Consider the following 12,554-nt stretch of genomic DNA (forward strand, 5'->3'; position numbering starts at 1 on the left):
TAGTCCAGGCCCCTACTTCCCCGTGCACTATCCCAAGTCCTTGTAAGGAATGATGATATCAGATTGCTACAGGCTCCATGTAGGACATCAAGCAGGTTGCTAACTTGGTGAGGATTAAAGCTCAGATATGAATATTTCTCGTAACCTGCTCTGCATTAAGAAGCTTGAGGACTCTTAGACATCGCAAATGTGGTTGAGATCTGGAGCACAAATTCTGAACTAATCCACTGTCTGCATTTGTCAGAAAGAGGCCGTTTTTTAGCCATGGGTATTTCTCTATGAGTCCCATGAAATTAACCTATATGAATAAACATTGGCTAAAGTCTTAAATGCAGCTACAAGGCAGTCCTGTGTTACTGATGGAAGAAATGGGACAAAGACACCTTGGATCTTCCATTTCTTTGAGGCTGTGGCTCCCATCACTGCGAACAGAGGATAAATGTGCAGATCTGTTACAAAGAGCTTCCCAGGAGACGTGCTTTCATGGGGGAGTCCGGGTGTGCCTGACCCCTATTGGTGACATGTTTTGATGTTACTCTTAAGGTTTTTATTTTGGAGACATAAAGACACAAGAGTCAGGGGAGGTGGCAGCTTCAGGGCTGAAAGCAAAGTGTAGTGAAGTTGTGAGAGAGGTGCTGTGGAAGGAACCTGGCAAGGTGAGGCCTCCCAGAGAAAAGCTACAAGTGGTATGGCAGGTGAGCCTAAAGAAACACTGGTAGAGAGGGAAGCAAGGAAGACTGCCACTTAGGAGATTCTGGAAATGGCTCTAAAAGCCTAGCCTCTAGAGCGACGACTGCTCAAAGCTGTTTTTAGGATGAGGCTGGTGGCTGAGGCTACCTGCCAGTATAACTCTTCTAAGACGTTATATGAGAAGCTCTTCCTCAACACATGCATCCTCTTTGACTCTCAGAACCAAGTAAAACTAGCAATTCAGGTGAGGTGCAGAAGGCTCTGAAAGCGTGTGGCCACAAAGTTCTCCTGGTGCTAGATTCAAAAAACATGAGCCAGCCAAACTCCTTAGTTCTAGCTATGCCCTTTTTTTAAAAAAAAAAAGATTTTATTTAATTTTATTGGAAAGTCAGATTTATAGAAATAATGAGACACAGAGAGAAAGATCTTCCATCTGCTGGCCACAGTGGCCGGAGCTGCACTAAACTGTGGCCAGGAGACAGGAGCTTCTTGTGGGTCTCTCATGTGCCTGCAGGATCCCAAGGCTTGAGCTTGCTTTCCCAGGCCACAAATAGGGAGCTTGAAGGGAAGTGGAACAGCTGGGATTAGAACTGGTCTCCAAATGGGATTCAGCACAGGCAAGGTGAGGGCTGTTACCACTAGACTATCACATTGGGTCCTAGCTCTGGTTTCTTAAAACAAAACAAAACATAGTATTGAGTAACCAATGTATTAAAAAAAAAATCCAAGTTCTTAACCATATCCTGTGACCACTTCATTGACATTTCAATTCTAGTTTATATACAACCGGGTTCTATACATCTTAAAATGGCCATAGATTAATACTCTATGCTATGTCAATTAATTCCATAACATTATAAATTGTTGCTGATATTATGTTGGGGCTTTTAATTGATCGGGATGATACTCTGCTGGCTCTAGCTTCAGACCAGAGATGGTCTCCCCAAGAAGCCGTTGAATTGATCTGGACGATAAAATGCTGGTCTCTATGCTTGGTATATGCTTGCAATGAAAGAACCTCAACTGAACTTGAACTGTGGCAATGCAACAAGGTGGGGGAATCCACCATGGGGGTAGGGTTTGGGGTAGAATGGGGATGGGATGGGGGGAATCCCAGTGCCTATAAAACTGTGTCATATAATGCAATGTAATTTATAAAAACCAAACAAACAAAAATAAACAACAAATTTTGGTGAGAAAGATCCTCCTCTGAAAATTTCATTCTGAATGGAGAATTCCCTATTAGAATCCAATTGTTTCACATAAAAGTGATCTTCATCTAGGCATTGCAAGTATTGCCAAAATTGTTGCTGAACCTTTAAACTTTGTACTTCCATAATCAGCTTATTTTTCTTTCCCTCACTAGGAAAGGATGACATTTTGAAACAGCATGAAGATGTTATAAATGATAGACCCTTCTTTGTTGACCTTTTGTAAAGATTAAATGATGGAATACTCTGAGGGGGCAATATGGTGTGGGAGGGAGATAGCCAGTGCTGAGCAGATTGCCCTCCCCTGTTCTGTAATCCCTATGTAAAGGCAAATTGGAACCCCAAATCCATTTGGCCTTCATGAAGTATAGACAAAATTTGTTCTTTTCAGCTCTGCTGGCTATTGGACCAGGTAAGAATACATTCAGGTTTACATGCAACCATGTTGCTTCTCCCTCCTTGGACCTTTGGGCAGGATCTTAATACACTACCAGGCTGTAACCCTTCAAGATCTAAGTACTTGTGGTAAAGAAATACACTGCCATTACCCTGGTTGCACACTGATTTGAAAAGTAACCATGGTAATTTCCCTTTGGCAATTCAGAATTCTACCATAGTGTCTTGCTTAAACAGACTTGTGCAGATGTAGTGACCTAAGAGCCTGTTGCATCAGCTCAGGACATTCTCAGTGCCACTGTCCTTTCTCAGGACCGTGTTACTGCATGCATTCCACGTGATTACAATGATTTGAATCTACTTGTACCTATTAAATTTCTGTCTATAAGACCTCTTGCATTTGAAGTTTATTTCTAACATTTTGCAGAGACACATTTTATTTATATTTTATGTGAAAGGCAGAGAGACAGATAGTGACAGTGCCTCTATCCACTGGTTCATTCAGCCAGAAACTCACAAAGCTAGGGTTAGACAGGCCAAAGCTGGGAGCAGGAAACACAATCTAGACTCCTCCATGAGAGCCACATACCTGGACTGCCTCTCCTTCTCCAGGTGAACATTAGCAGAAGATTGAAACTGGAGAATAAAGAACAGAAATTCTGTGTTAACCTTCAGATGATTCAATGAGTTTCGTTAGCATATATAGGTGTTGTCAGTTAAGACAAAGTCAACATTGCTGAGAACAAAGTATTGTATTTGTTTGGGCTTTACTAGGATCAAAACAGGAAGAAACAATTTTAGCAATCACAAGTAAAACTTGGATGTTCTCCTGAAATGTAACTATATTTAGAGCATAAACAGCATGGGATTATTAAACATATTTCTTGATTGTCAAGAACTATGATGAAGCAAGAGTCAAATTATCATGTAAGAAAGGAGGGGGTATGGCTCAGGATACACAGGGGATGGTTTCTTAAACTGTTAGAAAGTCTGGTGAAGATCTGTCTGCCCAGTGCACAAGTTCAGCATGGATGCAGGTGAGTATGTGAATAGAGCTCAACTCCCAGTTCATCAGTGGAGGGGCCTGACACAGTATAGTAAGGGCCTCCCTCTGACTGCCGTTGGTGGTTTGTGTCATGGTGTGTGTGTGTGTGTTCCTATTTGTCTTGGGCCACTGGTGCACATTTATCAGGGGATCACTATTTACAAAGCAGATATTTGAGAAAAGCCCCCAAGTAAAATGTGTGTACAGAGGATGACTATGAGTGGCCGAGGGATACTTCAGAATTCTCTTGGGTTTTGCTCTCAAATTTTGATATATTTCCTGAGGCAGTGTAACAAGATCATGGGAAGTATACCTGTTCCTTGCACCAACGAAAATGGAGAGGAAGCAAACCTTGCTCAGGCCTCCCTTTAACACTTTCCTTTTTGTCTCAGGGTTACAAGGCAATAAATCATCAAGATAATAAAAACAGATCAGCTGGCTTCTTTCCAGACAGGATTGTTCCAGTATGCACACAGTCATAGTGCTTTCATCTTAGCTGAAGGATCTGAGCAATGTTTTGTGCCAATAATGAATGTTTTATATGTTATAGTACATTAAACACAATAAAGTGACAGTTTACTTTGGTATTGGTTTTATGGACAGGGGAGAATCAAAGAAAAGCATCAGTCCCTGATTTGCACTAGTGAAACAGAAAGCAAAATTTTAAAATTTATGGAGCTGGCATGGTGGGAGTACAGGCCAATCCTCCACTCTACAGCGCCAGTATCTCATATAGGTGCTGGCTTGAGTCCTGGCTTCCCCACCTCTGATTCAGATCCCAGCTCATGGCCTGGGAAAACAGATAAGGATTATCCCACTCCTTGAGACTTTGCACCCCATTGGGAGACCTGGAGGCAACTCCTGGAGTCCAGGTTCAGATCAGCTCATATCTGGCTGTTACAGCCATTTGAGGAGTTAGCCAGTGGGTGAAAAAACCCCCTTCCTTCTCTGTATAAATCTGCCTTGCAAAATAAACTAAGCAAATCTTTTAAATAATTAAACATTTTTTTTGTTAGTTTGTACATTGAATCTATTATTTAGTGAAGTTCTTGGCAAGTAAATATAAATTATATAGTTCACTATCAATTGTATCTCATAAAGTACTACCAGAAAAGATATCATAAAGAGTAATTAGCTGTTTTGAAAATAGAATTTCAGAGAAATTAAAATTTCTGCACTTGCTGAGTTGAAAGATGCTACTTCTTTCTAAGCCTCAAATAGCTAAAGATGAAAATGAAAAATGATTTTAGGAGAATCCTTTAAAAACTTAGCCTTGCGCAAATAACAAATCACATTGGTGACCATCACATTATTAAAAATCATCAAGTGGACTAAGATAATGTACAGTAAAACAACAACAACAACAACAACAAAAAAAAAAACTAGCTGTTAAGAAAGTTCATGCTCAGCAATGGGAGTAATGGCCAAGTAGAGGGTGTCCCTGCAGCTTCCCCTTTGTGTCCAGCCACCACTCCCACTGGTGAGCATGAGAGCTGGGATGGGGGCAGACCAGATGGGCAGGGCCACAGCATCTCATGGCCTACATGTGAGCTGGATCAGGGCAAAGCCAGGCTGGGCTGACTGTACCTTCTTGTACAGGCATAACCAGAGTGGGTGTGGGTGGGTTTGACTTTGCTGCAGCATCAGCTGGCAGAAGCTGCACAGGGTGCAAATTCTGTCAGGCGCAGGCATGGCTAAACAGATTGTGGCACCCACTGGCACCAGTGTGGACTGGATAGTGGAGCTGGTTGGGATGAACTGAGCTTCAATGTCCATTGACATGTATGAAAACCGAATGGGACATGGGACAAATGGGCCCAATCAGCTGTAAATACTGGCAAGCAAGGGAACCATGATAGGGAGTGGGCCTGATGAGGGTTATTGCTGGTTGCTCAGACTAGTTTGCAGCTCACACTGGTTTATGTGAAGGCTGAGTATGGTGAGCAGAATCGGGCTGGACTCCAACACTCATTGTTTTGTGTAATCCATGGGGATGGATGGGGCAGCATGGTGGCCTAAAGGTTAAAGTCCTTACTTTCAATGTGTCGGGATTCCGTATGGTCACTGGTTCTAATCCTGACAGCCCCACTTCCCATCCTGCTCCCTGTTTGTGGCCTGGGAAAGGTGTCAAGGATGGCCCAAGAGCTCTGGGACTCTGCACCTGCTTGGTAGACACGGAAGAACTCATGGCTCCTGGGTTTAGATTGGTGCAATTCCGGCCATTGCGCTCACTTGGGGAGTGCATCATTGGATGAAAGATCATCCTCTCTGTTTCTCCTCCTCTCTGTATATCCCTACCAACTGAATCACTGGACTCAAAATCCCAGGTGATTCTGGAGAGATTTCATCATGATTGGAATAGTGGAATCAACAGAAATTCCGGGCTTTTGAACTGTCAAAAACCTTTGAGAAATTCATGGGGTTGTAAATTTCTATTTTTCTTCCAGTTGTTGATTTTGTATTGTGGCTTTTTGTTTGGGGGGATGTGAGTGACTGTGTAATGGAGATTATTGTGTCCACATGTGAGGATACAATGCGATGTGCATCTCTACTTCCAGGTCAAAGATGGACTCCCAATGAAACCGTTAACTGTGTGTTGACAATAGGATGCTGGGCTCTGCCATTGTCTGTGCCTGCAATGATGGACATTTGACTATTTGTGAAGAATTGTACTATGGTGATAATATGGGGGAACTCAGGGAGGAGGGAGGGAACTTTGGGTGAGGGTAAAGGAAATCCCTGGGTCTATGGAACTGTATCATGAAATGATTATAATTTTAATTAAAATGTAAACAACAAAAAAAGAAAGTTTAAAAGAAAAAAAGTAAATGAAGGTGATAACTGTATTCTTAAACTGGTAGGCTCAATGTACTTCAATTAAAAGACAAGGAGAGTGGCTGGCACCATGGTTTACTAATTTAAGCCTCAGCCTGTTAGTGCTGACATCCTGTATGGGTGCTGATTTGATCCTGGTTGCTACACTTCTGATGAAGCTCCTTGCTAACGTGCCAGGAAATAGCAAGGGATGTCTCAATGAGTAGTGCCTTGTACCCACTTGAAAGACCCAGAAGCTCCAGGTTGCTGACTTTGCGTTGGTCTAAATCTGACTGTAAACAGCTGTTGGGGAGAGAACCAGCAGATGGAAGATCTGTATTTCCAACATCTATAAATTTGCTTTTCAAATGAAAAGAAACAAATACTGTAAGTCAGGAAGAGGAAAGAGAGTGATTGAGAAGACACAATAAGACCTCTGGTCGCCCTTTATCTTTGTAAGGCCATTAATTCCACCATGGAGGTCCAAGCACATAACTTTTCTAAAGATAATTATGCCAGACAGGCCCTGCCTCCAAACATTATCACAATCAAAATGAGAGCTTGAAAATTCTCATGAATTTTGGAAAATGCAAACATTCGGTCCATAACACAATCAGTGAAATACTTGAAATTTTAAGCTCCTGATTTTAGCAAAGGTTGTCTTTCCAAATTTTGATAACTAAACTCTCAAAGGTAAAAAGTGTCTCATAGTTTTAATTTTCTCTTTCTATTCTTATATAAAGTGTGCGTGAGTGTTTAGAATCCACTTAAGGGTGGGCACTGTGGGTTGAGATGCTCTTTAGGATACCCATCTCCTTTTGTTGGTTTGAGATGTGGCTTCTCTGTTTTTAAAGCAGCTTCCTCTCTGAGTCTGGGAGGTAGGAGATGATGCTTTAAATGGTGGGGCATGTGCCATGCATGTGGGAGAAACAAAGGGAGTTCCTGACTCCTGCCTTTGAGCTAGTTCCATCCATTCCCAGCTTTGTCAGGCACTTGAGGGGTAAACCGAAATCTTTAGCACTTTCTGTCTTTCTCTCTCTCTCATTTTCTCTCTGATGTCCCATCCTTTTAGTAGACAAAAATAAATTAACAAACAAAGTATCTACACATTAAAAATATCAAATCCATGTGGAGTTTTCAGGTTCATACACACACTCATATCATTTTCCCAATTTTCTATAGGGTTGTTGAGCTTTTCCCCTCTAGTTCCTCATTTCTGTCTTCCTCTTCAAGCTTCTCTTCCTTCACCTTCTTGCTTGTCTTTCTTTACTCAAGAAGTGAGTCCTTGGAGATATGTTGCAATGTTTTGTTGACTTTTTGCTTGATTTCTTTTAAAACTGATTCTTTCTTAAAAATAGAGATATATGAACCCTTGAAGTAATAGATCTGGAACATTAAAGTTGGTTGAGGACATTTCAACAAAACACCTTCTTCCTATGAACATGTCTTCACTTAGTAGTTTCACATTCTTTTACTCCATGGTATCACATTGATTAGCAACATCTTCTGGCACTCCAATGGTATTTCATCCCTTTTTCTGCTGCTATAACAAGAGAATACCACCAATTGGGCAACTTATAAAGGGAAGTTTATCTGGTTCATGACTCCAGAATCCGAGCGATCCAAGAACACAACACCAGAATCTGATGAGGTCAAAGTGCACAAAAGTCAGAGGCCTCCTGCTCTGACTCTTCTTTCAGAGCAGTCAGATGCCCATCTCTTCATCCAGACAGCACCTCTTACTGGGTTCACGACGTGGTCATTCCTTCTTAGGAATGGCCTAAAGCAATTTTTCTGAATAGTCTTTGTGAGATGTTCTTTCTTTTTGCTATTTATTTGAAAGGCAGTGAAAGAACAGGAAGTGTGAGAGCGACAGGAAGAGAGTAGAGAGAGAGAGAGAAAAGGAGAGAGAATGGTCCTGCCTTCAGGGTCATTCTCCAAATGCTTACATCAGTTCAGATAGGAGAGGAGCCAAGTCTCCCACAAGGGTAACATGGGCCTAGCAACTGGAGCTATCATCTTCTGCCTTCCAGGATATAAATGAACAGGAAGCTAGTATGAGGAGAGGAACTGGAGCTGAATCCAAAGCACCCCGGTGTGTTATGCAAGCAACCCAACTGCAAACAAGGTGATATTATTAGCCACAATGGAAAGGTTAAGGCAAGAATAGGGCTGAAGAGGACTGTTGCTGTTATTTTAGCCCTTTATCTTGTATATATAATACAGCTTCTTTCTCTCAGAAGGTGCATTCAGTTTTTTTTCTTTAATGACCATGGTGTGCATATGGGGGAGACAGATTGGTTGGTTGACAGCAGGGGCAATGCTATGAAGATGAGCAGCTGATATGGTCTGGGTAGGGAGCTAGTCAGTGAATGAAGAAGCTGGGAGGTTTCCAGCAGTCTCAAAGCTTCACCTACTCCTTGCTGACTCAGAACACCAACTTTCACATGCAGCAACCGAGCCTCACTTGCTGTAAGACACCATGATGGACACATGTATGTTGATCTCCACATGGAGATACAATGAAACCTCCCCAGATTATGGCTCACACTGAACCCCTCCCAGGCTCCACTCTACTTGTACATTCGGGTTGAGCACCACCTGCAAGCTGATGAAGGTGATGTCCAAATGGGTGGCTGATTCTCCTTCATAAGGTTACCCACATTCACCTCTACATATGTACTGTCTCTCTAATCTTTTAAAGTAAATCCTGCTGCCATTCTTGTGCTTTCTCTGTATTTCACCTTTAAATTTCCCTTTGGTAATAAGAAAAGAACTGGGCATAAACCCAGTTAGGAACACTGCATACTGGACAACCATAGAATACTATGTTGGGATCTTTAAGCAAGTAATGAAGTAGTATTGAGTAAACATTTGACTCAATGGTAGGCACTGTTTGGATGCCAGTATCTCTTGTTGGGTACCCTGGGATGGATTCTGCCTCTGCTTATGATCCAAATTCTTCCTAATGTACTTACATCCTGCATGTGAGCAGATGATGGTTCAAGTGCTTGGGTCAATGCCACCTGAATGTGAAGCCTGGATTGAGTTTCTGGGTTTCTAGTTACAGTCTGTTGACTGTGTCTGTTGTGGTCTTCTGAGTGATGAACAAGTGGATAGATGTTCTCTTTCAGGTTTTTTAAAATCAAGATTTGTGACTCTGTATTTCAATTCAAGTGAAAAAAAAAAGAAAATAAAATAAATTAAAAGGAACATTATTCTAGCTGCAGGATCAGAGGTGATGATATTAGCTGAGTTTGAAACATGAAATGATTTAATGAGCTTGATCTGCTCATCACTAAAGTCAAGTTAAAAATTAAACTATTCTGCCAGTAACAGTGAGGAGCATAGGGCTAAATAATTAGGGGTAATCATTTACTTCCTGAGGGCTAGACAATTGCATAAAGCTGAGAGATCATTGTTTGACAGGTATGAGGACCTTGCACTCACATCCGTCAGTCAGGTTAGTTTTCAAATTTTCCTTCTTAATATTAATATTATCCTATTCAATTGCAAGTGTTGATGAATGGTGTTTTCCCCTCAGTCAGGCCTTAATGTGTTCTTTGGGAATAGTGATTGTGAGGGTGGGATACCACCTCTTTCCAGAGATAATTTTAAAAAGTGGGAAGATGTTGATTTTTCCTAAAAGCAGTGTGAACCATGGAACTCAGGGAAAAATATTCTTTTTAAAATTAATTCATTTATTGTTTGTTTGTTTGATACAATTATTTGGCTTTGGTCTCTTCCCTCCCCCAAGTTCCCTCCCCTACCCTCTATTCTCCTCTCCAGGTTCACAATGTGTGTCCTTCCTGGATTTTCCCAAGTCCGTCATGTTTCCACTGAAGTGTCTTCCAACCATGCAGAACGCTGTCATTGTATTGTGGGTTCATTCTTATATCCTGGGGTCATAATGTATCTTCACTATTTATGGGCAGTACCAATAATAGTGATAAATGGGACATTGACCATCTTAGGTGATTGTAAACAATCAGCCTCTTATGGATGGTTGATTAATGAATTACATCGCAAGATCTTGTTACAGAAGATACAGGTAAGTATGAAGTGACATACAGTAAGATTCACATATATATTATCTCTAAATTTGACATCATTTTTTATTAGAGCAAAGATATGATAACTGGCTTTTTGAGATTGGCTCATTTCCCTTAGCATAATGGTCTCTAGTTTGGCCCATTTGGCCACAAAGTAATGTATTTCATTTTTAAAAAACTGCTGAGTAGTAGCATTCCATAGTATTAATGAATCACAGTTTCTTTATCCAGTCCTCTTTTGATGGGCATTTAGGTTGCCTCCATATTCTTGCAATTGTTAATTATGCTTCAGTGAACATTGGGGTGCATGTTGCTTTGTTGTATAACAAGCCTTTTGGATATATTCCTAGAAGTGGTATTGCTGGGTCATATGGTAGGTGAATTTTTAATTGTCTAAGTGTTCTCCATACTCATTTCCATAGTGACTGTACTAACCTGCATTCCCATCAACAGTGAAGTAGGGTTCCCTTTTCTGCACAACCTCACCAGCAGGTGTTATTGGCAGTTTTTTGTATATGAACAATTATTTCTTGCATTAGATGGAACCTCAGTGTTGTTTTAATTTGAATTTTCTTTATTGCCAGAGACTTTGAGCATTTCTTCATGTGTTTGTTAGCCAAATGTATTTGTTCCTTTGTAAAGTCTCTGACCCTCTGACAGTTTTCTATGCCCGTTTCTTGACTGGTTTGGTTGTTTTGATGTTATTTTTGTTCCGGAGTTCTTTGCATATTCTGGAAAGCTTAACTCTCTGTGCCACGATGCTAATTCTGCTGGGAAGTATTTCAGAATGCTGTAGACTGGCAGGTCTCTTTCACAGCAACATTTACACCTCCTGTTTGGGAAGGGGAGAGAATGTTAGAGCCTCCCAGCATGGTTTGATCCCCTTCTCTGCTTGGTGGGTTCAGATCAATACACCCTGCCTCATGCTCTTACATTCTGAGGTATGTGTCACTCATCAGTCACCTACACACACACTCACACACACACACACCACAGTTCCAGGAATAATAAGCTGAACATTCTGAATGATTGCTCTGCAGGGAGCTATTGGCACTTTTGTGAAGATTGTGCCCTCCTCCCTTTTTCACAAATTCAGCAACTCTCACTAAAGAAATTGTCTCAGCCGCTTTATCTCAGTTCTGCAGGAAACCTTCTTGGGTCACTTCCTTAATCTGATATGGTAGTTTCTTGCATTATTTGGAATGAGATCATCAACAATTTGCCTCTATTCCAAAATATGTGTGTTCAATCAAACTAGAGCAAAAGAGTCCTGCTGGTTGCAAGAACGTGGTTGGTTGCCATCCACTACCTGCTCAGGTGTGTTAACAGGAAGTGAATCAGAAGTGGCATAGCCTGGACTCCCAAGGAAACCATGAGCACATTCTAACTACCCCAAGGAAAGAAGCTTCAACTTCTGTCCCCATCTTTTGTTTTTATCTACTAAAGGGCAGAGTGAAGAGAGATTTTATATTCTGATAAGCCACCAAATGCTTTCAATAGCCGTGTTAGTGAGGCTGAGCTCATTTCTTCATGTTTATTCTTCACTGTTATTCATAAGTTTCTGCTAGCGTATACTTTTTACTAATTTCATATGTCTTGACTTTTTATTATGTTGAAGAAATTTTTAAAGTGTTACTCCTTGTCTGATATATGGCAACTAACATCTCTTTATCTTTCACCTGGTTAAAATGTTTTATTTAGATTTTAAAATTTATTTTATTATTTTGGGGGCAGGGAGAGAGAGAGAGAGAGAGAGAGAGAGAGAGAGAAAGAGAGACAAACACTAGGAGAAAGAGAACATTCTTGTCAACTAATTCACTCCCCAAGTGCCAATTACAGGTATGTTGGGCCAGGTAAGCTTGGGTGTGGGGAATTCAATTCAGGTCTGCCATGTGAGGATCAGAGACACTTCTGTTCAAATAATTACTAACTCTTTATCAGAGCCTTATCAGCAAGAAGCTGGTATTGGGAACAGAGCAAGGACTCAAACCCAAGCACTCCAACATGAGATGTGAACATTCCAACAAACATCTTAACCACAGGGGCTTACTACCCATACATTAATTAAGCTTACAACCACCATTAATGCACTCCTATGAGATATGTTCTTTAGAATAGTTTCTGTGCTTTGGCATTACTTAACTTCTGATATGTTTAGGCATGATTTTACTGTCATTTGTTTCTGGTTTAAGACCCATTGAGATAAGTAAACCTGAGAAATCTGGTGTTTCATTAATTTGAAAACTTTCTGTTAATTATTTATTTGAATATTCTCTTACTTCTCTTTATTTTCTTTTCTTAGATGCCCCACACAACATAGTTTGGATCCTTTCATACCATCTCTAG

This window comes from Ochotona curzoniae, unplaced genomic scaffold, assembly GCF_017591425.1.
Source record: "Ochotona curzoniae isolate NIBS_2020 unplaced genomic scaffold, NIBS_Ocur_1.0 scaffold_461, whole genome shotgun sequence".
Lineage (NCBI taxonomy): Eukaryota > Metazoa > Chordata > Mammalia > Lagomorpha > Ochotonidae > Ochotona > Ochotona curzoniae.